General features: G+C 41.0%; 1 long non-coding RNA gene across 2 annotated transcripts; it reads right to left on the bottom strand.

Annotated features, from left to right (window-relative positions):
- Window positions 1–14,590: 14,590 nt before the first annotated feature.
- On the bottom strand, window positions 14,591–23,185 carry LOC121587297. 2 transcript variants are annotated; one of them, XR_006004040.2, is made up of 3 exons: window positions 23,142–23,185; window positions 15,377–15,659; window positions 14,591–14,910 (listed from the first exon to the last, which is right to left on the bottom strand). It is a non-coding gene; the product is annotated as an uncharacterized LOC121587297 (long non-coding RNA). The 2 variants fall into 2 exon arrangements; XR_006661985.1 differs by lacking the exon at window positions 23,142–23,185 and adding an exon at window positions 17,423–17,491.

The following is a 23,185-nucleotide window of genomic DNA, read 5'->3' as shown; positions in this document are numbered from 1 at the left end:
TCCAACTTTGCGGCAAAAGTTTGGGGAAGGCCCTTTCCTGTTTCAGCATGACAATGCCCCCATGCACCCATGCACAAAGCGAGGTCCATACAGAAATGGTTTGTCGAGATCGGTGTGGAAGAACTTGACTGGCCTGCACAGAGCCCTGATCTCAACCCCATCGAACACCTTTGGGATGAATTGGAACGCCGACTGCGAGCCAGGCTTAATCACCCAACGTCAGTGCCCTACCTCATTAACCTCTACGGGATCGGTGTCCCATATATGGGACGGTTGATCTAACGTGTGCTAATGTGATTAGCATAACTGTTGTAAGTAACAGCAAACTTTCCAGGACACAGACATGTCTTATATGGGCAGAAAGCTTAAATTATTGTTAATCTAACTGCACTGTCCAATTTACAGTAGCTATTACATTGAAAAAATACCATGCTATTGTTTGAGGAGAGTGCACAACAACAACAAAAACGTATCACGGCAACTGTTTTGATACATTCACCTCTGAAGGTAAATAATGTACTTACATTCAGTAATCTTGCTCTAATATGTCATCCTGAGGGTCCCAGAGATAAAATGTAGCATAGTTTTGTTTGATAAAATCCATTTTTATATTCAAATGTAGGTTCTACAGTTTGAACCCTTGCTGTCTCTGGCTCCACACCCACCCTGCCCGGCCATCTAGATGTGTGAAACCATCATGTATGACATTCCTGGGAGTGTGTAAACGTACACTTTGTATTACCATATCATTTTTGTATGTTCTCTATAGTTATGTACTTGAAAATGTATCAATTGACCAATTCCGCACATTTGGGCAGACTTGATACAAAATAGTCCAGTATTGCAATGCTTCACTGGATCTTTCTGAAACTTTGAACACACAATTGCGCCTAAACTGCAATATTATATTGTGGCCTTTCTCTTGCATTTCAAAGATGATGGAACATAAAAATATATAGAAAACGCATGTTTTTTTTGTTTGTATTATCTTTTACCAGATCTAATGTGTTATATTCTCCTACATTAATTTCACATTTCCAGACACTTCAAAGTGTTTCCTTTCAAATGGTATCAAGAATATGCATATCCTTGCTTCAGGTCCTGAGCAGTTAGATTTGAGTATGTCATTTTAGGCGAAAATTGGAAAAAAAGGGTCCGATCCTTAAGAGGTTAATGCTCTTGTGGCTGAGTCCCCGCAGCAATGTTCCAACATCTAGCGGAAAACCTTCCCAGAAGAGTGGAGGCTGTTATAGCAGCAAAGGGGGGACCAACTCCATGTTAATGCCCATGATTTTGGAATGAGATGTTCGACGAGCAGGTGTGTACATACGTTTGGTGATGTAGTCTATATACTGTATGTACAGTGCATTCAGAAAGTATTCACACCCCTTTACCTTTTTTCCAGATTTTGTTGTGTTACAGACTGAATTTAAAATTGATTAAATTGAGTTTTTTTGTCACTGGCCTGCACACAATACCCCATAATGTAAAAGCGAATTATATTTTTTGAAATTTGTACATACTAATAAAAAATGAAAAGCTGAAATGTATTGAGTCAATAAGTATTCAACCCCTTTGTTATGGCAAGCCTAAATAAGTTCAAATCTTAACAAGTCACATAATAAGTTGCATGGACTCACTCTGTGTGCAATAATAGTGTTTGACATGATTTTCTAATGTCTACCTCATCTCTGTACCCCACACATACAATTGTCTGTAAGGTCCCTCAGTCGAGCAGTGAATTTCAAACACAGGTTCAACCAGAAAGACCAGGGAGATTTTCCAATGCCTCGCAAAGAAGGGCACCTATTGGTAGATGGGTAAAATAATTAAATAAAGCAGACATAGAATATCCCTTTGAGCATGGTGCAGTAATTAATTACACTTTGGATGGTGTATCAATACACCCAGTCACTACAAAGATACAGGCGTCCTTCCTAACTCAGTTGCTGGAGAGGGAAGGTAAAGAAGAATAAATAACCGCTCAGGGATTTCACCATGAGGCCAATGATGACATTAAAACAGTTACAGAGTTTAATGGGTGTGATAGGAGAAAACTGAGGATGGATCAACAACATTGTAGTTACTCCACAATAATAACCTAATTGACAGAGTGAAATGAAGGAAGCCTATACAGAATTTTAATATTCCAAAACATGCATCCTGTTTGCAACAAGGCAACTGTAATACTGCAAAAAATATGGCAAAGCAATTAACTTTTTGTCCTGAATACAAAGTGTTATGTTTGGGGCAAATCCAATAGAACACATTACTGAGTACCACTCTTCATATTTCCAAGCATAGTGGTGGCTGCATCATGTTATGGGTATGCTTGTAATCGTTAAGGACTGGGGAAGTCTTCAGGATAAAGAAGAAGAAATGGAATGGACCTAAGCACAGGCAAAATCCTAGAGGATAACCTGGTTCAGTCTGCTTTCCACCAGACACCGGGAGATGAATTCACCTTTCAGCAGGACAACAACCTAAAACACAAGGCCAAATTTTGAAGTAGATTTAAATCAAAACTGTAACTCGGCCACTCAGGAACATTCACTGTCTTCTTGGTAAGCAACTCCAGTGTAGATTTTGGTCTTGTATTTTATTTTTACCCATCTACCAATAGGTGCCCTTCTTTGCGCGGCATTGGAAGACCTCCCTGTTCTTTGTGGTTGAATCTGTGTTAGAAATGTACTGCTCGACTGAGTGACCTCACAGATAATTTTCTGTGTGGGGTACAGAGATGAGGTAGTCATTCAAAAATCATGTTAAACACTATTATTGCACACAGAGTGAGTCCATGCAACTTATGTGACTTGTTAAGCAACTTTGTACTCCTGAACTTATTTAGGCTTGCCATTAACAAAGGGGTTGAATACTTATTGACTCAATACATTTAAGCTTTTCAATTTTAATTCGACAATTTTTCTAAAAACATAATTACGCTTTGACATTATGGGGTATTGTGCACTGTAAGAATTTTCTGTAATTTCAACAGTAAAACACTGTAGAATACACAGTAAAATACTGTAAATGTGTTTTACAGCATTAATGATGTAGATTGAAATGCATTATGGGTAAAATGCTGAAATATAATGTTATTAACTGTAATTGGAAGCCTCCTGTAAAAATTACTCTAATATACTGTATTTCTTTACAGTAATAGCTTATGTCTACTATAGATTCAAATAATCAGTTTCAGGCGCCAACCTCATGCATTGAAAAAAGGTGAAAAAAGTATAGTTGTCTGTCAACAATGACAATCCACTGGGATCTGACAACTTGGATGGAAAATTACTGAGGATAATAGCGGACGATATTGCCACGCCTATTTGCCATATCTTCAATCAAAGCCTACTAGAAAGTGTGTGCCCTCAGGCCTGGAGGGAAGCAAAAGTAATTCCGCTACCCAAGAATAGTAAAGCCCCCTTTACTGGCTCAAATAGCTGACCAATCAACCTGTTACCAACCCTTAGTAAACTTTTGGACCAGATACAATGCTATTTTACTGTAAACAAATTGACAAAAGACTTTCAGCACGCTTATAGGGAAGGACATTCAACAAGCACAGCACTTACACAAATGACTGATGATTGGCTGAGAGAAATGTATGATAAAAAGATCTTGGGTGCTGTTTTGTTAGACTTCAGTGGGGCTTTTGACATTATCGATCATAGTCTGCTGACGGAACAGCTGATTGGCTCAAACGCATTAAGAAGGAAAGAAATTCCACAAATTAACTTTTAACAAGGCACACCTGTTAATTGAAATGCATTCCAGGTGACTACCTCATGAAGCTGGTTGAGAGAATGCCAAGCGTGTGCAAAGCTGTCATAAAGGCAAAGGGTGGCTACTTTGAAGAATCTAAAATCTTAAATATATTTTGATTTGTTTAACACATTTTTGGTTACTACATGATTTCATATGTGTTATTTCATAGTTTTGATGTCTTCACTATTATTCTACAATGTAGAAAATAGTAAAAATAAAGAAAAACCCTTGAATGAGTAGGTGTGTCCAAACTTTTGACTGGTACTGTATGTGTTATGGCTTTACACCCCCTGCTATATTGTGGAAAAATAGTTACTTGTCTAACAGAACACAGAGGGTGTTCTTTAATGGAAGCCTCTCCAAAATAATCCAGGTAGAATCAGGAACTCTGTCTCTCTATTCTTTCTTTTGCATGTCCTAATTAAGGGTGAGAAGTGCTGACAAATCAGAACTGAGGAGGATTGCTACGGAGCCCCATGAGGAACACCTGATGCTGGGCTGAATTTACTCTCTTCTGCCCAAACTGTCACGTTGTGTGTTTCACTGCCTCTGAACCCCTTTAATGGAATTGCCCCGGAGCGTAGATCTAGGATTGTACCCAATCTCAATTTTAACTCCATCTCCGTCTCTCTCTTTGTATCTCTCCCCCACACCCCACACACAGAGGCACACAACATAGTTTTTAGATTAGTGTTGTAATAATGCTCTTATTTGGTTAAATATGTGTTAACTGTTGTTACTTCGATTGTCAAATCAGTTGTTCATTTGTTGTTAATGTTGTTACCACTTTCAATAAATGTATTTTATATACAAATGTATAGTTTTTTGTACATTTATATTTCATGGCATCAGAGTTGCCAGCTTAATTCTGTAATTTTGCTTTACAGTAGATATGCTGTAATATATTTCACAGTACTATTTTCTGTACTGTAAAAAATTACAGCATTCCTGTAAATTTACAGCAGGGATGCTGTAATATGTTTTTACAGTAAGAGTACTGTAAAATATATTACAGCATTTCTGCTGTAAAGCAAAATGACAGTATTAAGCTGGCAACTCTGGTGCCAGTTTAAATATATATATTATTTTTTTCACAGATAGAACAATGAGACCGATATTTCACCAGATCTATAAATGTGAAGCATCCTGTTTGCGTTTCCACTCACTACCAAATATGTGACAAGTTTCAGGAAACTAGGCGTATGTTGCGCGTCACTACTTCACAGTAGAGCCATTTGAACGTCAACTTTTTTTATTTTATCAAAATGTGGTTTTTTTTTGGCAGAAATGCCTTCTGGAACATGTGAACTTTCATGTGCCTTAATAACAAACGTGTATGCCATCTGTAAATACGAATACAATTGTTAAATTATGAGCCTAGTTGGTTTAGCCACGGAAAAAGAATGCAAACCTTCCCGCTAGCCATGATTGGCTGAGATAATGAGTGGGCTGGACATGCCGAGAGATGAGTTCAGATTGGTCTGTAGCATGCTTCTGTCAATAACATGAGCTGGTCAGTATGTGTAGGTAATCCTTTCTAACGCAAGTAGAACTGCATAAGTGTTGTTCTCCACTTTCTGGAGGACCAAGTTTTGAAATCAGTGGAATTAGAGTATGATAGCTAAGGAGATGGAGAAAAATCTGGCTTTTGATTGCAAATATGCAGACGGAGTCGAAAAGAGAACACATGGTAGGCTGCTGTAAAACACCTGTCTCCGGATTACATCTTCAAACTAAGGGCAACCATGGCATCCGTGACAGAGAGGGAGAAGCGTTCATCCATGTATACTGGTAAGATAGTCTAGCTAGCTACATTTTCAGATATTACACGTTTCTAATTTTGTCAGAAAGTAGTTTTCTGTTAGCTAGCTAACGTCAGCTGGCTGGCTCGCTAGCTAACGTTACATGTATGATTTGTGTAGTAATATTATTCATATCTCAGAGCCATTTGCATTGCTAGTTGTAGCCTAATGTTAGCTAGCTAAAATTGAACCTTGTTGGTTAGCTACCTGCACATTCATGCAGGGTAGTACCGCTATGAGTTGGTATTATGGTTCATTGTTTAGCTAGCTAGCTAGCTACATGTCTAAACAAAAGACTCCACTATGCAAATAACTATTTCAATAGAATGTTCATGATGTCACTGTGACAACTGTCGATAGACGTAGCTTGTAAATTCGACTGGTCAGATTTCAGAGTACTCTTGTCAGAGTGAGCTGTTCTCTCATTTGTGTCTGGAAGTAGCTAGCAAGCTAGCCAACGTTAGCCAGAAGTGCTAACCCTACTCCTCGGGCAGAGCGTCCAGTGTGCGATCTGAACGCTCCGAGAGCGAAACGCTCTGAATTTACGAACAGACAATCTAACAACGCTCTGAGTTTACGGGCGGGGCTATAGCTTAAGAGGGTGTGAACGATGCTGAGTGGGTGGAGACAAAGAAGAGCTCTCCAGTAGGTACCACAACATTCAAATGCCATTTTCTCAAACGTGAGGTTACAAGTTTATCAACTTTCAAAGCAGAATTACTTTCCCATTATTCCTCAACTGTAGTGTATGATATACAATTTTCTAGCTCTGAGTCTCTACTTGTATCCAATGTAAAAAACACAATTTCTAATTTTGCGACAGAAGACCGAATCGAGCCAGTCGGTATATACAGTGCATTCAGAAAGTATTCAGACCCCTTCACTTTTTCCAAATGTTGTTACTTTACAGCTTTATTCTAAACTGGATTAAATTGTTCTTTCCTCGTCAATCTACACACAATACCGCATAATGACAAAGCAAAAAACTGAAATATCACATTTACATAAGTATTCAGACACTTTACTCAGTACTTTCTTGAAGCACCTTTGACAGCGATTACAGACTCGAGTCTTCTTGGGTATGATGCTAAAAGCTTGGCACACCTGTATTTGGAGAGTTTCTCCCATTCTTCTCTGCAGATCCTCGTCAAGCTCTGTCAGGTTGGATGGGGAGGGTCTCCCAGCTGCACAGCTATTTTAAGGTCTCTCCAGAGATGTTCGATCAGGTTCAAGTCCGGGCTCTGGCTGGACCACTCAAGGACAATTCTGTCTCGGAGCTCTACGGACAATTCCTTCGACCTCATGGCTTGGTTTTTGCTCTGACATGCACTGTCAACTGTGGGACCGTATATAGACAGGTGTGTGCCTTTCCAAATCATGTCCAATCAATTGAATTTACCACAGGTGGACTCCAATCAAGTTGTAGAAACATCTCAAGGATGATCAATGGAAACAGGATGCACCTGAGCTCATTTTCGAGTCTCATAGCAAAGGGTCTGAATACTTATGTAAATAAGGTATTTCTGTTTTTATTATTTTAAAGACATTTGCAAAAATTTCCTAAAAAACACATTATCCTTTATTATTATGGTTTATTGTGTGTAGATTTGATGAGGGAAATGTTTTATTTAATCAATTTTAGAATAAAGCTGTAATGTAACAAAATGTGGAAAAAGTCAAGGGGTCTGAATACTTATGGAATGCACTGTAGCCAATTTTGACTTTGCAGCTTGCCCATCTAGCGGAAATCACTCAGTTCTGCCTCAAGGACAAGACTCATCCCAGTTAAAGTCAACCTGCTTAGAGGCATTAGAAGAAGACAAAAAATGAATACTTCCAATTGATGACATCTATTGCAGGATAAATCAATGAGTTCATAGTTGACCATAAATGGATGTTACATTTTACTTTATGAGTTGGTTATGTAGGCTTCTTCTAACCCATTGCTTTCTACTACAGATAATAATACGATTAGGCTATATCTTAATATAAAAAAACAAGTCTGTCAGATTTCCAGTCATTCCAATTAATTTAATACCACTTGATCTCAAGAATAGGACTTGGAAATATATCAATATTGATTAGCCAAATTGTTTTACCTGAGCATAACCCCAAAATGAATGACTAATTAGCCGACTCTGTTTATGATTTTGTTGTCATGGAGGACTGATTGGGCTCATTGCTTCGAGTTGAAAAGGAAATTCTGCTCTCACGGAATGGGTTGCTTTGAGCACTACAGAAAAGTGCTATTTGCACGTGAAAAATGAATGCAATATGCTGCATTTGCTATAGGCCTATTTTTTCCGTTTTTGTTGGTGACACTTTGATAAGTCTATAAAAAGTGCGCGAGTTTGAGCATGTGTCCATTTGGCCTAAGGACTTTTTTTTTTTTAATCAACACGAATTAGATTGAGCGATAAAAGCCCCACCCGTGGTCTTCGGTTTGGTTCTTAAACGGTAAACGGTTTCCGTCGCAAAAACAATGATTGATAGGCAGCTTAAACTTCTTCAATTCAACCATTATTGTGTTAAAATATACATATATACATTTGTGAACAGCAATCCACAACAACCACAATCCATAAGGTGCAAATAGCTAAATGAGACAGCGGCAGTGTGATTCACATCAATGCGCTATGTAAATAAATAATATTCGTATCGCCCGTCGGCTACACCATTGCTGTCCTCCTTACCTTCAAGCGTTTATTCAAATTGGAAAATCTTTGGATAATAAATACAAATAGACCGAAATGAAACGGAAGAAGGCGTTTAAACCCAGTAGGGCACAAAGAGAAGATTGAAGTGTGAAAGATATATATATAGGCCTCCACACGATTTATAGCCTACATACGTTATTATTGTTGTACATTTTCCTCAAAGTTAGCTGGCTATGTTCATTATAGGCCATCAAATACAAGTCAGATATTAGTCCTAATACCGTTTTGAAAGAGATTATAAAAAGTGGAGAGACGGTTGTGTCGCCTGGTGTGAGTTAGCAAAGTGCAATGGAGCATGCATAACCCCTATGTAATACATTTTATTTTTATTTATTTTTAATCGTTGTTTTTACTCAATGTATAGCCTAACTAATAGTACACCACGAAATAAGATCAAGTTAATCCTTTAATACGTTTCTTACCTTAAAGAAATTACAACCAGAATGCTGTATATGCTCAACAGGTTTTCTTTGCTTCTGCTTTCATCTGTGTAATATAAAGGTATTCAAATAGCCACGCCTATTATATAATCTCTGGGCAGGTCATCAAATTAAATCACACTTTATTCATATAGTACATTTCTTACAATAAATGCATTTCAAAAGGTACTTAACAAATAAAAAAATAAGAGGTGAGAAAGTTAAAACACAAAACGGTTCTATGCATTGACATGAATACAAATTCAGAGATGATCTTCTAGGGAAGTTATGAATAAAAGGGAATCATATTCAGCATCAAATGCTTTTTACGGACACACAAATATATAATTTAAGTTCACACCAGAGCGATGGCATGTAACAGGTTGACCGTCGTCAGAAATAGACAGAGGTCCTGTAATGAGACGTATCGAACGAATGAACAAAGAGGTTGCATAAATTCAAGAGGTTGCATAGGCTGTCTGTAACCTAAAGCAGCAGGCGTAAAAATAAAAAAAAGACACCTGAGCGGAGTTCCCACTGGTCTGGAGATTACATAGCCTAATACAGACAGAAGCATGTCTGTTCTACGACATATATTCCCAAATAAATGTATTCTCAGATATTTTTCTCTCTGTTACGCCGTGTGCACTGAACTGACATGTCTGATTATTGACGACACTCGGATGTTCAGATGGGATTTAAATCTCTATAAAACCCACCACCGCGGCGCTCAACTCAAACTGCGGTGTAGCAAAGTAATTCAAAGCCTTTACTTTATTACTCAGGATGCCATTTTCTAGTGGTACTATTTTTTTTGCCATGTAATGTTGTTATTAAAACAAAATCAGACAACCCCATAGTAGAATAGTTGATCTATTTACCTTGCGGTCTTGTTGTTGTGTGTTTTATGCAAGATACATATTCCTCTTGAGAGCATTCAAGTTGCAAGAGCCACAGGAGGGAAACATGTATTCTGATAAGCAGTCAATGCACAACAATTCTTAATGCAATCAAGGGTAAACACTTTTGAAAGTAGTTTTGTCAAATGTATTTTATTTTGAAAGGCCTTTGTTAAAAAAAACAGGGGGTGATCCCATTTTTACATTGCTGCCATGTTTATCTATTGAGCATGTGGCATCGTTTTACAAATGCAGAAATTTGAGTTATAGCTCTGTCATTCTCATTAAAAACAAGCCTAAGAAGTGGTTGATCTGTTCTCTGTGCTCTATTTCTATGTTTCCTGTTCTTCAGTTTTTGTGTCTTTTTACTTTTCGGTTTTGTACACCAGCTTCAAACAGCTGAAAATACAATACGTTTGGTTATGGAAAATATATTTCACAGTGGTTTGGATGGTACAATGATTCTCTACACTGTACTTGCTTGTTTTGTCACATAAACTGAAATTAGGAGAACTATTCGAATTTTAGCCACCAGGAAATGATGGAGCATTTCTGCATATTGCACCTTTATCCAGACAGAGCTGGAGCAGTGCTTTCTCTTACCTAGGCCTGTCTTTCAGAAGATACAGTAATCAAATTCCATCAGATATTTAAGAAATGCCACCAGATATTTTAAAAATGTAAGAATAATATTGATTTGTATAAGCTGGTGATATAACAATAAGTCAAAATGGCTTATCGTCTTAGCCTTAAATATAAATACAAAATGAAAGTAAATCAAATGAACAGGTACTTAGAGAGACCAGTAGTAAATGTAGTTCCAGACAGCGAGGCCCAGGAAATAGGTGTGGTCTCAGCAAGGCCCAGGGAATAGGTGTGGTCTCAGCAAGGCCCAGGGAATAGGTGTGGTCTCAGCAAGGCCCAGGGAATAGGTGTGGTCTCAGCAAGGCCCAGGGAATAGGTGTGGTCTCAGCGAGGTCCAGGGAATAGGTGTGGTCTCAGCGAGGTCAGGGAATAGGTGTGGTCTCAGCGAGGTCCAGGAAATAGGTGTGGTCTCAGCGAGGTCCAGGGAATAGGTGTGGTCTCGTTAGGTGCAGGGAATAGGTGTGGTCTCAGCGAGGTCCAGGGAATAGGTGTGGTCTCAGCGAGGTCCAGGGAATAGGTGTGGTCTCAGCGGAGGTCAGGGAATAGGTGTGGTCTCAGCGAGGTCCAGGGAATAGGTGTGGTCTCAGCGAGGTCCAGGGAATAGGTGCGGTCTCAGTTAGGCCCAGGGGAATAGGTGTGGTCTCAGCGAGGTCCAGGGAATAGGTGCGGTCTCAGCGAGGTCCAGGGAATAGGTGCGGTCTCAGCGAGTACCAGGGAATAGGTGTGGTCTCAGCGAGGCCCAGGGGAATAGGTGTGGTCTCAGCGAGGTCCAGGAATAGGTGTGGTCTCAGCGAGATCCAGGGAATAGGTGTGGTCTCAGCAAGGCCCATGGAATAGGTGTGGTCTCAGCGAGGCCCAGGGAATAGGTGGGGTCTCAGTTAGGCCCAGGGAATAGGTATGGACTCAGCGAGGCCCATGGAAAATAGGTGTGGTCTCAGCAAGGCCCAGGAAATTATAGGTGTGGTCTCAGCGAGGCCCAGGGAATAGGTGTGGTCTCAGCGAGGCCCAGGGAATAGGTGTGGTCTCAGTTAGGCCCAGGGAATAGGTGTGGTCTCAGCGAGGCCCAGGAAATAGGTGTGGTCTCAGTTAGGCCCAGGAAATATAGGTGTGGTCTCAGCGAGGCCCATGGAATAGGTGTGGTCTCAGCGAGGCCCGGGGAATATAGGTGTGGTCTCAGCAAGGCCCGTGGAATAGGTGTGGTCTCAGCAAGGCCCAGGGAATAGGTGTGGTCTCAGCAAGGCCCAGGGAATAGGTGTGGTCTCAGCAAGGCCCAGGGAATAGGTGTGGTCTCAGCGAGGCCCAGGGAATAGGTGTGGTCTCAGCGAGGCCCAGGGAATAGGTGTGGTCTCAGCAAGGCACAGGGAATAGGTGTGGTCTCAGCGATGCCCATGAAAGAAGAGCTTCTTCCTCAGGGAATCCTCGGACACAGGCATATGCTTTGCCACCCCTTTGTCCAACAGCCCTTTTTGGCTCACGTTGTTTTTGACCTCACAGAGTGTAGTCAGGATGTCATCTCTGGAGAGAGCAGGAAACACAGGAGTAGACAGTGATGACATGAGCACACAGTGTGGATAGTTCAAGTGATTAAATGTTTATTAACAGGACATGGACATGTAAAATGAATTTAAAATATTGTCTCCCCCAAAAAATGCAGGCTTTACTTGGGGCAGTCCTTTTCCAGACGGCAGCACAGAGACGGGATGAACCAGGACCCTGTGATATTGTGCATATAGGAGACAGACGTATCCACAGTGGCCCTGACCACCTGAGTATCAGCACCAAAAAATCGAAGAAGCCGTCTGTCTCTAGCCCAGCCTCCGACCCAGCCTCTGAACCAGCCTTAGACCCTGCCTCTGATTCAGCCAACGACCCTGTCTCCGACCCTGCCTCCGACCCTGCCTCCGACCCTGCCTCCGACCCTGCCTCCGACCCTGCCTCCGACCCTGCCTCCGACCCTGCCTCCGACCCTGCCTCCGACCCTGCCTCCGACCCTGCCTCTGACCCTGCCTCTGACTCAGCCTTTGACCCAGCCTCCTTTTTCAGCTCAGAGCAGAGCTTCAACACATCTTGTATCTCCTTCTTAGTCTTGTTCATGGGCATCACCACCTTGAACCCCCGCCAGACACTTAACTCTCAAACAATGCTATCACTAAATAATTATTTCACATCAACCCATAACAAACAAACTACTAGTCAGACGAGAGAAAGCTGGTCAGATGTTGAAATATAGAAGTGTGTCTTGTTGATGATAAGAAGTTGAAATACCAGCATCAATGTTTGACCCCGCTCTGTCCCTTATATCCTCTGCTGTAAACTTCTGACCCGCTCTGTCCCTCATATCCTCTGCTGTAAACTTCTGACCCCGCTCTGTCCCTCATATCCTCTGCTGTAAACTTCTGATCCCGCTCTGTCCCTCATATCCTCTGCTGTAAACTTCTGACCCCGCTCTGTCCCTCATATCCTCTGCTGTAAACTTCTGACCCCGCTCTGTCCCTCATATCCTCTGCTGTAAACTTCTGACCCCGCTCTGTCCCTCATATCCTCTGCTGTAAACTTCTGACTCCGCTCTGTCCCTCATATCCTCTGCTGTAAACTTCTGACCCCGCTCTGTCCCTCATATCCTCTGCTGTAAACTTCTGACCCTGCTCTGTCCCTCATATCCTCTGCTGTAAACTTCTGACCCTGCTCTGTCCCTCATATCCTCTGCTGTAAACTTCTGACCCTGCTCTGTCCCTCATATCCTCTGCTGTAAACTTCTGACCCGCTCTGTCCCTCATATCCTCTGCTGTAAACTTCTGACCCTGCTCTGTCCCTCATATCCTCTGCTATAAACTTCTGATCCCGCTCTGTCCCTCATATCCTCTGCTATAAACTTCTGACCCCGCTCTGTCCCTCATATCCTCTGCTATAAACTTCTGACCCGCTCTGTCCCTCATATCCTCTGCTGTAAACTTCTGACTCTGCTCTGTCCCTCATATCCTCTGCTGTAAACTTCTGACCACGCTCTGTCCCTCATATCCTCTGCTGTAAACTTCTGACCCCGCTCTGTCCCTCATATCCTCTGCTATAAACTTCTGACCCCGCTCTGTCCCTCATATCCTCTGCTGTAAACTTCTGACCCCGCTCTGTCCCTCATATCCTCTGCTGTAAACTTCTGACCCCGCTCTGTCCCTCATATCCTCTGCTATAAACTTCTGACCCCGCTCTGTCCCTTATATCCTCTGCTGTAAACTTCTGACCCGCTCTGTCCCTCATATCCTCTGCTATAAACTTCTGGTTGTTAATGATCAGACAGAGACCTCTGGGCAGGCTGGTCATCGCATAGCGATCGTCCTGGAAACAGTGGAGAGTGGTTTTCAGTTTCACAGAAACCCAATCCCCACCTCACTACCAGTCCTGGGTTCCCCACCACTACCAGTCCTGGGTTCCCCACCACACTACCAGTCCTGGGTTCCCCACCACACTACCAGTCCTGGGTTCCCCACCACACTACCAGTCCTGGGTTCCCCACCTCACTACCAGTCCTGGGTTCCCCACCACAGTACCAGTCCTGGGTTCCCCACCACAGTACCAGTCTTGGGTTCCCCACCTCACTACCAGCCCTGGGTCCCCCTGGGGAGTTCAGTAGTGCACAAATTGGGAGAAACTTCATTAGTCATTCCACAAATGCCTTTTGCATTCCTTTGATATATTCAGTACACATTGTGCACCAATATAGAATTTTAGAGCTTTTATATTAAATGAATTGCCCTTTAATATGGACTACATTGAAAATTCAAATATAGTGCCCAAAATCTGCATTTTGACATGTTCTGACTTCTAGGCATATTTTAACCCACTTAATCCAAACATTTTCACCATCATTGTAAAACCCTAGTTATTTTGTTGCTTTTACAAAGTTATTTATGAAGTTATTATTTACTTCACGTGATTAGTGATTAATTGACATCTGTCCCTCATTTTAAGGTCAACTCTGTTAAGCTACTTACTACATACAGTAAGTTCTTCTTATTTTAACCTCATGAGATGGGAAAACATGTTTTTTTTAAAATGAAGTTGAACATGTGCTCTTTTATGACAGTATGTTAAAATTAGGTGAAATAAATAGTTTTTAAAACCCCCAAAAGGCACTCTATTGGTGGAATGACCCACATACTACTTACTCTAACTTGTCCAATAACAACACTAATTTGTGTTTTCAGTTTCAATGTGTTTTGGAACGTTTTGTCCCACTGAACATGACCCTGGTCTGGACCAGGTCAGTATCTTACATAGTCTGTTTTAGACAGTTATGATGACTGTTATGTTAATCAAGTCTCAATCAAGTAAAACAATCAAGCTTGTTGTTTTATTGTTTATTCTCGATTCAGAACAATCACTGATACTTCTGTTATACTTGGTGTATAGCATAAAGCAGTCAATTCATGTAAGGGTGTTTACTTAATACCTAGTAACTAAATAATAGTTAATATTTAATAAAAACATTTACTTGAGTGATTTTGAAAAGGGAACACTTGACTTTCCCTCAAGTCATAATCTGTGTTAGTATCAATACATTGTTAGCCTACTATAGAGTATATAATGCACTAGGTATTTATACTTTAGGGACTTCCTCCTCAGCTGGAGCAGCAGTCATCACCCCCACGGCGCCTGCTCCATTCTGGGTAGAAACACAGAGAAAACACAGTTAGCATCGCTACTATAATAACCAGTACATTATTATAAGCTGTATCATGTTACATTTTAGTCATTTAGCAGACACTCTTATCCAGAGCAATTAGGGTTAAGTGCCTTGCTCAAGGACACATCGGCAGATTATTTCACCTAGTCGGCTCAGGGATTCGAACCAGCAGCCTTTCGGTTACTGGTCCAACAATCGTAACCGCTAGGCTACCTGTCCCCCTTAACACTTGCATAAACACAACTGGGGCCACATAAAATCAGACAGCTGGCCACAAATGGCCCCTGGGCCACATATTTGATGACCCGTATACTGCAGTTAATATACACTTTTCTGTCTCAACAGCAACTACTTAGAAATAAAGCTGATGTGTCAGTCATGCTCAGGTACAATTTTTTATGATAGGTTCCTAAAATCATCAGTCATTTGTTGTTTATTCCAATACCTCAATTGACATTTTCTGCATTTATCTGTAACTTTTCAGCAAGGAAGTTCTGGCACATTTTCAACAGGATAGCCTGCATGACGACCGGAGCCTTCACTTTGTATTTGGCCACCATCAGATCCACAGTCTTCTCCCTGCTTGCACCATCTTCCAACTGAGCTATTTTGATGGGCTCAATGTCATCCACCTTATGCTTCCTTAGATGCCACTGGAATCTGTTCAGCTGATCACGGTCCAGGTCCATCAGAGTGTTCACCAGCAGCTCATCCATTGTAGATGATCACTGTCATGGACATACAAAGCAAAGATGGGCATTACAAACTCCCCTTGCATCCGTGGTAAAATAATAATGATCACTGCTGTACTAACCCAACCTGAGTAAGGGGTAAAAGAGTGAAACTCTATCATGTACCATTGACACCATGTGAATTTGGGGGGTAGGTAGCCCAATGACTATCAATGCATCTGTCTGTAATAGGGGAAACTCAGGTCTAGAAAGCGCAACAGAAGGTAGGCTACAATAAATCAGGTTTAATACAATACGAGTTGAAACAGGGGAACAACAAGTCACATCGGAGCAGAACATTGAGCTGAAACGTGTGCCCTCTACTGGCGGAAATCAACTTAACACACTGAGGTGCTGAAGGCTACCCAAAACAGGCAGCAGGCGCGATGCTCTATTGAGGTCTGGACACCGCATCTAACTAATGGTTTACGATGACAGCAGTGCGTTGGGGAATGCAAATTAAATCAACTAAATTAGTTCTAACCGAGAACTTTTGAAAGACCTGATGAGCAGCGAGCTAGGCCAGTCATTAGGAAGCCATTCATAGCCATACATATATTGTTTGTTCCTTTCCTCAAAAGTTAGCAGGTAGTTAATTATAGCCGGTTTGGTTTTTTTTTTTTGGGGGCTAAAAGGGTGGTTGGCGGAACTCTAATGTGTTAGAGCAGAGCCAACTGACATCTATTGCAGGGTAAATCAATGACTTCATAGTTGGCCATTAATGGATGTTACATTTTACTTTATGAGTTGGTTATGTAGGCTTCTTCTAACCCATTGCTTTCTACTACAGATAATACTACGATTAGGGCTATATCTTAATATAAAAACAAGTCTGTCAGATTTCAGTCATTTCCAATTAATTTAATACCACTTGATCTCAAGAATAGGACTTGGAAATATATCAATATTGATTAGCCAAATTGTTTTACCTGAGCAATAACCCCAAAACGAATGACTAATTAGCTGACTCTGTTTATGATTTTGTTGTCATGGAGGACTGATTATTTTTTTTTGAATCAACACGAATTAGATTGAGCGATAAAGCCCCACCCGTGGTCTTCGGTTTGGTTCTTAAACGGTAAACGGTTTCGTCGCAAAATCAATGATTGATAGGCAGCTTAAACTTCTTCAATTCAACCATTATTGTGTTAAAATATACATATATACATTTGTGAACAGCAATCCACAACAAACCACAATCCATAAGGTGCAAATAGTTAAATGAGACAGCGGCAGTGTGATTACATCAATGCGCTATGTAAATAAATGATATTCGTATCGCCCGTCGGCTACACCCGTTGCTGTCCTCCCTTACCTTCAAGCGTTTATTCAAATGGAAAAATCTTTGGATAATAAATACAAATAGACCGAAATGAAACGGAAGAAGGCGTTTAAACCCAGTAGGCACAAAGAGAAGATTGAAGTGTGAAATATATATATATGAGGCTGCACACGATTTATAGCCTACATCCGTTATTATTGTTGTACATTTTCCTCAAAGTTAGCTGGCTATATTCATTATAGGCCATCAAATACAAGTCAGATATTAGTTAGTCCTAATACCGTTTTCAAAGAGATTATAAAAGTGAGAGACCGGTTTGGCCTCGTGTGAGTTGGCAAAGTTGCAATGGAGCATGCATAACCCCTATGTAATACATTTTTTTATTTTATTTTTTAATCGTTGTTTTTACTCAATGTATAGCCTAACTAATAGTACACCACGAAATAAGATCAAGTTAATCCTTTAATACGTTTCTTACCTTAAAGAAATTACAACCAGAATGCTGTATATGCTCAACAGGTTTTCTTTGCTTTTGCTTTCATCTGTTATCTGTGTAATATAAAGGACATTCAAGTAGCCACGCCTATTATATCATCTCTGGGCACGTCATCAAAGTAAATCAAACTTTATTCATATAGTACATTTCTTACAATAAATGCATTTCAAGGTACTTAACAAATAAAATAATAAGAGGTGAGAAAGTTAAAACACAAAACGGTTCTATGCATTGACATGAATACAAATTCAGAGATGATCTTCTAGGGAAGTTATGAATAAAAGGGAATCCTATTCAGCATCAAATGTTTTTTACGGACACACAAATATATAATTTAAGTTCACACCAGAGCGATGGCATGTAACAGGTTGACCGTCGTCAGAAATAGACAGAGGTCCTGTAATGAGACGTATCGAACGAATGAACAAAGAGGTTGCATAAATTCAAGAGGTTGCATAGGCTGTCTGTAACCTAAAGCAGCAGGCGTAAAAAAAAAAAAAGACACCTGAGCGGAGTTCCCACTGGTCTCGAGATTACATAGGCCTAATACAGACAGAAGCATGTCTGTTCTACGACATATATTCCCAAATAAATGTATTCTCAGATATTTTTCTCTCTGTTACGCTGTGTGCACTGAACTGACGTGTCTGATTGTTGACGACACCAGATGAAGGAATTCAATCTCTATAAACCCACCAACCGTGGGCGCTCAACTCAAACTGCGGTGTGAGCAAAAAGTAATTCAAAACTTTACTTTATTACTCAGGATGCCATTTTCTAGTGGTACTATTTTTTTGCCATGTGTAGTGTCGAGTCAATGTTGCTAATTATTGCTGCTAAAACCAAGGGAGTCGCTTATACTGAACTTTTGATCATAAGTTTTATTCATATCACAAGATTTCAGCATAAGTTTCACGGATGTCATGATCACCTGGAGAGCAGTGTCTCCAAATTTACAATGTCTGCTCTAACGTTCTTTGTCTCTAGCCTATACTTATAAGATATACAAAAAATATGGGTGGCTCCCTCTACTGTCCAATCACCTGTCTCCAACCGAACAGGGTGTCACTACAAAAACAATTCCCTCTGACACTAAATAAGCATCCTTTCAGGTTCCACTTGAAAACATTAGCAAACTCTATAATTCTTCATATACTACACATGTAATGTTGTTATTAAAACAAAACTCAGACAACCCCATAGTAGAATAGTTGATCTATTTACCCCTTTGCGGTCTTGTTGTTGTGTGTTTTATGCAAGATACATATTCCTCTTGAGGGCATTCAAGTTACAAGAGCCACAGGAGGAAAACATGTATTCTGATAAGCAGTCAATGCACAACAATTCTTAATGCAATCAAGGGTAAACACTTTTTGAAAGTAGTTTTGTCAAATGTATTATATTTTGAAAGGCCTTTGTAAAAAAAAGGGGGGATCTCAGTTTTACATTGCTGCCATGTATATCTATTGAGCATGTGGCATCGTTTTACAAATGCAGAAATGTACTTTTGGTTTGTACACCAGCTTCAAACAGCTGCGAAAATACAATTCGTTTGGTTATAATATATTTTACAGGGTTTAGATGGTACAATGATTCTCTACACTGTACTTGCTTGTTTTGTCACATAAACTGAAATTAGGAGAACTATTCGAATTTTAGCCACCAGGAAATGATGGAGCATTTCTGCATATTGCACCTTTATCCAGACAGAGCTGGAGCAGTGCTTTCTCTTACCTAGGCCTGTCTTTCAGAAGATACAGTAATCAAATTCCATCAGATATTTAAGAAATGCCACCAGATATTTTAAAAATGTAAGAATAATATTGATTTGTATAAGCTGGTGATATAACAATAAGTCAAAATGGCTTATCGTCTTAGCCTTAAATATAAATACAAAATGAAAGTAAATCAAATTAACAGGGTACTTAGAGAGACCAGTAGTAAATGTGGTTCCAGACAGCGTGGCCCAGAAATAGGTGTGGTCCAGCGAGGCCCAGGAAATAGGTGTGGTCTCAGCGAGGCCCAGGGAATAGGTGTGGTCTCAGCGAGGCCCAGGAAATAGGTGTGGTCTCAGCGAGGCCCAGGAAATAGGTGTGGTCTCAGCGAGGCCCAGGAAATAGGTGTGGTCTCAGCGAGGCCCAGGAAATAGGTGTGGTCTCAGTGAGGTCCAGGATATAGGTGTGGTCTCAGCGAGGTCCAGGGAATAGGTGTGGTCTCAGCGAGGTCCAGGAAATAGGTGTGGTCTCAGTGAGGTCCAGGGAATAGGTGTGGTCTCAGCGAGGTCCAGGGGAATAGGTGTGGTCTCAGCGAGGTCCAGGAAATAGGGTGTGGTCTCAGTGAGGTCCAGGGAATAGGTGTGGTCTCAGCGAGGTCCAGGGAATAGGTGTGGTCTCAGCGAGGTCCAGGGAATAGGTGTGGTCTCAGCGAGGTCCAGGGAATAGGTGTGGTCTCAGCGAGGTCCAGGAATAGGTGTGGTCTCAGCGAGGCCCAGGGAATAGGTGTGGTCTCAGCGAGGTCCAGGGAATAGGTGTGGTCTCAGCGAGGTCCAGGGAATAGGTGTGGTCTCAGCGAGGTCCAGGAAATAGGTGTGGTCTCAGCGAGGCCCAGGGAATAGGTGTGGTCTCAGTTAGGCCCAGGAAATAGGTGTGGTCTCAGCGAGGCCCAGGGAATAGGTGTGGTCTCAGCGAGGCCCAGGAAATAGGTGTGGTCTCAGCGAGGCCCAGGGAATAGGTGTGGTCTCAGCAAGGCCCAGGAAATATAGGTGTGGTCTCAGCAAGGCCTGTGGAATAGAGTGTGGTCTCAGCGAGGCCCATGGAATAGGTGTGGTCTCAGCAAGGCCCAGGGAGCTAGGGGGTGTGGTCTCAGTTAGGCCCAGGAAATAGGTGTGGTCTCAGCGAGGCCCAGGAAATAGGTGTGGTCTCAGCGAGGCCCAGGGAATAGGTGTGGTCTCAGCAAGGCACAGGGAATAGGTGTGGTCTCAGCGATGCCCATGAAAGAAGAGCTTCTTCCTCAGGGAATCCTCGGACACAGGCATATGCTTTGCCACCCCTTTGTCCAACAGCCCTTTTTGGCTCACGTTGTTTTTGACCTCACAGAGTGTAGTCAGGATGTCATCTCTGGAGAGAGCAGGAAACACAGGAGTAGACAGTGATGACATGAGCACACAGTGTGGATAGTTCAAGTGATTAAAAATGAAAATTCAAATATAGTGCCCAAAATCTGCATTTTGACATGTTCTGACTTCTAGGCAAATTTTAACCCACTTAATCCAAACATTTTCACCATCATTTGTAAAACCCTAGTTATTTTGTTGCTTTACAAAGTTATTTATGAAGTTATTATTTACTTCACGTGATTAGTGATTAATTGACATCTGTCCCTCATTTTAAGGTCAACTCTGTTAAGCTACTTACTACATACAGTAAGTTCTTCTTATTTTAACCTCATGAGATGGGGAAAAACATGTTTTTGTTTAAATGAAGTTGAACATGTGCTCTTTATGACAGTCTGTTAAAATTAGGTGAAATAAAAAAGTTTTTTTAAACCCCAAAAAGGCACTCTATTGGTGGAATGACCCACATACCACTTACTCTACTTGTCCAATAACAACACTAATTTGTGTTTTCAGTTTCAAAGTGTTTTGGAACATTTTGTCCCACTGAACATGACCCTGGTCTGACCAGGTCAGTATCTTACATAGTCTGTTTTAGACAGTTATGATGACTGTTATGTTAATCAAGTCTCAATCAAGTAAAACAATCAAGCTTGTTGTTTTATTGTTTATTCTCGATTCAGAACAATCACTGATACTTCTGTTATACTTGGTGTATAGCATAAAGCAGTCAATTCATGTAAGGGTGTTTACTTAATACCTAGTAACTAAATAATAGTTCATACTTAATAAAAAACATTTACTTGAGTGATTTTGAAAAGGGAACATTGACTTTCCCTCAAGTCATAATCTGTGTTAGTATCAATACATTGTTAGCCTACTATAGAGTCTATAATGCACTAGGTATTTATATTTTAGGGACTTCCTCCTCAGCTGGAGCAGAGTCACCTCCCCCACAGTGCTTGCTCCATTCTGGGTAGAAACACAGAGAAAACACAGTTAGCATCAGCTACTATAATAACCAGTACATTATTATAAGCTGTATCATGTTAGTCATTTAGCAGACACTCTTATCCAGAGCAATTAGGGTTAAGTGCCTTGCTCAAGGACACATCGGCAGATTATTTCACCTGAGTCGGCTCAGGGATTCGAACCAGCAGCCTTTCGGTTACTGGTCCAACAATCAGTAATCGCTAGGCTACCTGTCCCCCTTAACACTTGCATAAACACAACTGGGGCCACATAAATCAGACAGCTGGCCACAAATGGCCCCTGGGCCACATATTTGATGACCTGTATACTGCAGTTAATATACACTTTTCTGTCTCAACAGCAACTACTTAGGAAATAAAGCTGATGTGTCAGTCATGCTCAGGTACAATTTTTTTATGATAGGTTCCTAAAATCATCAGTCATTTGTTGTTTATTCCAATACCTCAATTGACATTTTCTGCATTTATCTGTAACTTTTCAGCAAGGTGGTTCTGGCACATTTTTCAACAGGATAGCCTGCATGATCGACCGGAGCCTTCACTTTGTATTTGGCCACCATCAGATCCACAGTCTTCTCCCTGCTTGCACCATCTTCCAACTGAGCTATTTTGATGGGCTCAATGTCATCCACCTTATGCTTCCTTAGATGCCACTGGAATCTGTTCAGCTGATCACGGTCCAGGTCCATCAGAGTGTTCACCAGCAGCTCATCCATTGTAGATGATCACTGTCATGGACATACAAAGCAAAGATGGGCATTACAAACTCCCCTTGCATCCGTGGTAAAATAATAATGATCACTGCTGTACTAACCCAACCTGAGTAAGGGGTAAAAGAGTGAAACTCTATCATGTACCATTGACACAATGTGAATTTGGGGGTAGGTAGCCCAATGACTATCAATGCATCTGTCTGTAATAGGGGGAAACTCAGGTCCAGAAAGCGCTACAGAAGGTAGGCTACAATAAATCAGGTTTAATACAATACGAGTTGAAACAAGGAAACAATAAGTCACATCGGAGCAGGACATTGAGCTGAAACGTGTGCCCTCTACTGGCGGAAATCAACTAAACACACAGAGGTGCTGAAGGCTACCCAAAACAGGCAGCAGGCGCGATGCTCTATTGAGGTCTGGACACCGCATCTAACTAATGGTTTACGATGACAGCAGTGCGTTGGGGAATGCAAATTAAATCAAATAAATTAGTTCTAACCGAGAACTTTTGAAAGACCTGATGAGCAGCGAGCTAGGCCAGTCATTGGAAAGTCATTCGCAGCCATAAATATATTGTTTGTTCCTTTCCTCAAAGTTAGCAGGCTATGTTAATTATAGCCCATGAAATACGAGTTAAACTAGATACTAATCCTTATACAGTAAAAAAAAAAAAAAAGAGATTACAAAAGTTTGAGAGACAGTCATGTAGCCTGGAGTGTGTCAGGAAAAGCTTTGCCATTAGGGCTACATTAAGTGCAATGAGTCATGCAAATATGTAATAAGTTATTTCCTTTTTTTAGTAGGCTACATAACTTATAGACTATTCCATAACACACTAAGATCGAGTTTGTCTTTATATTAGTCATTTTATACGTTTCTACCTTAAAGAAATTACAAGCAGATGGCAGACAGTAAGTTGGCAGAA

This window comes from Coregonus clupeaformis, chromosome 18 (assembly GCF_020615455.1).
Source record: "Coregonus clupeaformis isolate EN_2021a chromosome 18, ASM2061545v1, whole genome shotgun sequence".
Lineage (NCBI taxonomy): Eukaryota > Metazoa > Chordata > Actinopteri > Salmoniformes > Salmonidae > Coregonus > Coregonus clupeaformis.
Note: the sequence above shows the minus strand (reverse complement) of the source record. Positions and strands in the feature narration are given on the sequence as shown.